This window comes from Echinops telfairi, unplaced genomic scaffold (genome assembly GCF_000313985.2).
Source record: "Echinops telfairi isolate 266 unplaced genomic scaffold, ASM31398v2 ScPeMD7_443;HRSCAF=831, whole genome shotgun sequence".
Taxonomy (NCBI): domain Eukaryota; kingdom Metazoa; phylum Chordata; class Mammalia; order Afrosoricida; family Tenrecidae; genus Echinops; species Echinops telfairi.
Genome location: NW_022104341.1, coordinates 72,145,424 through 72,149,272, shown reverse-complemented (window position 1 = coordinate 72,149,272; position 3,849 = coordinate 72,145,424).

Here is a 3,849-nt window from a genome sequence, read left to right as displayed (position 1 = left end):
TGAGAAACGATGTACAAATGCGCTTTACACAATTGATGTGTGTATGGATTGGGATAACAGTTGTATGAGCCCCTAATAAAATGTTAAAAAAGGAAAAGAAAAAAAAAGAATGTAATATCTTTGAGGTCAGTAATGAAATGTTAAGGTCAAAATATTGCATAATAAATGAACAGCTGCAGAAAAAAACAACAAACAAACAAACAAAAAACTCTACTGCGAGAGAGATCACTGCTCTGTGAAGTCATCCTGGACACTCCAGACAGTTACTCACACTGTGATCTGACCTCTGGTGTCATCTTCCTATGGATATCTGTCACCCTTGGGTCACAGAATCTTAATTCTTTAGTTCCTGACACCAGCTGGCCCTCATGTAAAGCAAAGCGATGTAACCTTGGGGACATGCTGAGGATGAGTTAGTTTTCAGGGCCTTCTTTCCCCTAAGTATCTACCCCATCATTTGTCACATCACCGAAATACATTGAGCACTTGTCCCAATCATTTCTTTGCAAATCAGGTGAGAGTGTCCAAAGAGTGCAGTGTAGCCTTGCAGTGCGATGCCCATCAGTCATGTGCACCTCCTGACACTGAACCTCTCTATGCCTCATTTTCTTTTTCATAAATGTTGATGATAACTTTTTACTGAAGCAGATCACCACATCTCTCTCCAGTGGAGCTGCTGATGGGCTCTAACCAATCACCTTTTGGTTAGCAGCCCAGCGCTTAATCCAATGCGCCACCAGGGATCCTTGCTTACTTTGAAGGGATGCCGAATGTATTAAATGAGATGATGTGCATATAGGTCTGGCAGAAATCAACGAGAACTAGTCCGCTATTAGTCTGCCTTTTCATAGAATTGGGTAATATTAACACTGCAAGATGTTGGAGGCATCTGAAGTCCACCCTCTTCAATGCACAGGTGGCAAAACTGAGGGTCCGAGAGAAATGGCTTAGCTCGGGTCTCAACGTGTGCCAACTGCAGAGACATTATACAGTCAAGGGCCATCGGAACCCCCTTCCTTTTCTCCCACTCTTGTTTCCCATCTCTGCTGCCTCACAGTTGATAACGTTAAATTAGACCTAGAAAGTGTGTGTATGGGAGGGTGGTGGGGGTGTTGTGTCCATATAAATTTAAAAAAAAACCTATTTTATTTTTATTTTTACAGTTTTCATAAACGTATACTCCAATCTATTGCATTTAATTATTGTCTTTAAAATCGGTTTTATTTAAAATTTTTTTCCAATAGTTTGTTGGCATATAATCCACATATCGTATAATTCAATCAAGTCAAGAAGAGTTGTACAATTGTTCCATATAAAAACATTGGGCTGACTTTGCACAAAATTTCAAAAGCCTAGGTCTTCCGTTTGTTTATGAGGAGAAAGTTTATTTTGACCAATTTAGATCAAGCTAGTGCTTTTATTTCATTATTGACTTGGCGACATGTCACATGCCAAGTTACTTAACAACGTTGGCGATCTGAATTAGACAGGCATGGAAATAACATCCCACTGCCATAAAAGTGCCTCGTGAGATCCTAATTTCCCTGGTTACTGCGCTGGGATCTGGTTACTGGATTTCAGCCTTACTCCTCTGGGAAAGTTGTACCCTCTTTCCTGGTTCTTTTAGGACTTTCCATTTGTGGAATTCCCTTCTCATGTTCTCCTTGGGGGTTTGCATTTGTAACGAAACCAGGCCAAACCTCTCTGACCACCTTTAGACTCCTCTATCTAATAATGCCTTCTGGATGTCTCTGTAGGTACACCTCAAGACCTTGGCGCTCACTCTTCCCAACAATGACCCGGCCATCTTCTCCCAGATCTGCCACTCCTGCCTGGCCCCTGGAGTGGCACCTGTGTCCACTAACCTATCACAGGAGAACTTCTGCCTGAAACATTCCTCACGTCCCAATGTACTCTGAGCATTTACTATCCTGCCCTAAAGTGGACTACAGGGTCCTGCAGAACTACTCCTGCTGACCAATCACTCATTTTGTCCCATTTTTCTTGAATTCATCTCCTCTGGTCTAATGCATCAACCTTTCTGCCCCAAGGCCCAGATCCAAGCTGTTTCCTGTGCCCGCAGTACTCATTTCTTCATTCGATCCGGACTTGTCCTCATCCATTAGGTCTTGGCTCAATTTTCATGTCACCAAAGAGGCTGTCCATATTCCCCTATACCCATTATAGATAGGTTCCATCAAGCAGAGTTTCGATTCCTAGCAGCGCTATGATTTTATGGGAGCAGATCACCAGGTCTTTTCTCCCATGGAATGATTGTTGGGTTTGAACTGGCTGACCTTTTGGTTTACAGCCCAGGACTTGACTGTTGTGACACCAGGCCTAGTAGGTCTCCCTAACTTCTTACCTTTACTATCAGAACACATTTTCCATTGGTCACTTGCCACATTGTAATTTTAATTTCTCTACACAGTGGCCAGAAAGACTGATAGTGACCCTATGTACAACAGAATAAAACATTGCTCAACCCTGCGCCATCCTCACAATTGTTCTCATGATTAACTCCATTGCTGCAGCCACTGTGTCTGTGTTAGACAGGGTTGACTAGAGAAACAAGTCCAGAGGCACTAATCTATGTATAAGAAAGAACTTTTAATCAAAGACTAATTGTATATTGAGAAAACATTCCAGCCTATTCCAGATCAAGTCCATAAGTCCAATATTAGCCCTTAAATCCGATACTAGTCCATACATTCCTCTTCAGACTCGTGAAGCACATGCAATGATGCTGAATGCAGGAAGATTACAGTCTGGTGGGTGAAAAGTCTTGTGGATCCAATGCCAGTGGAAGCATCTCAGTGCTGCCGCATCTCTCTGCATGGATCCTCCAGCTCTCGGAGTGTCTCAACAGCAGCAAGGTGAAGCAGAGAGAAAGTATGTGACCACCTCCAGGCAGAAAGAGAGGAAGTTTTCTGCATCCTCAGGAGAAGGCCATACCCATAAGGAGGCATCATCAGACTGTGACCTGATTGGCAGGCCAGACTCCACCCTTGCACTAATTTATCACGTTGACATAAAATTATGTAACTACCACAGACCACCCCTTGTTAACTTGACACCTTGACACAACTCTTTACCCATACATAATTTTAAAATAAAGCAATAATAAAATCATCTCTGTGCCTAACAGGATAAAACAAGAATGCATAAACTCAAAATGTGCCATCTTCATTTAAACATGATATTCTACAAGTGAACAAAACAAAAATATTCTATATCTAACAATTGCAGTTATGTGAACACCTACACTATAATCCTATAATCCTAGGAACATATTACCCCACCAATGAAAGCTTGTAAGCCAGTCGCTTCATGCCTTTATCCCCCCAATTTTGGGTATCCAATTTCTATAATGCCCACTTATATCAACCCAGTGCTCTGAGGAGACAAGCATGTTATTTGATGTAAAGGAACTTCATTCCAGTTGGAACCTTGTGAGTCCACATCCAGAAGCAAAGTCAAACCAGGAAAGGCCATCCATAGAGTCAGCAGCAATCTGCACCAGTTCACAGGCTCAAACATCTTCTCTTTATCTGGGTGGGTTCTGGTGAACACAATCTGGGTAACCTTGAGTAGCCTCACCAGGTTGTCAATTGGTTGCCTCGCCTTTTGACCATGGGCCCTGTCACAAATTCTCAACAACCCTAGCCCTCTTGTGCTAGGTCATGAACTTCAGACCAACCAACCTGCTCTCGTCTTCACCTCTAGTCCTGTGAACTGGGTCCATGGGTGTCAGTGGCCAGACTCAACCAGTCTCTCTACTGCTGTGTTTCTCCAAATTCCATGGGAAAAGTGGATCAAGGTGGTCACCTAGCAAGCATCTCAGGCTGC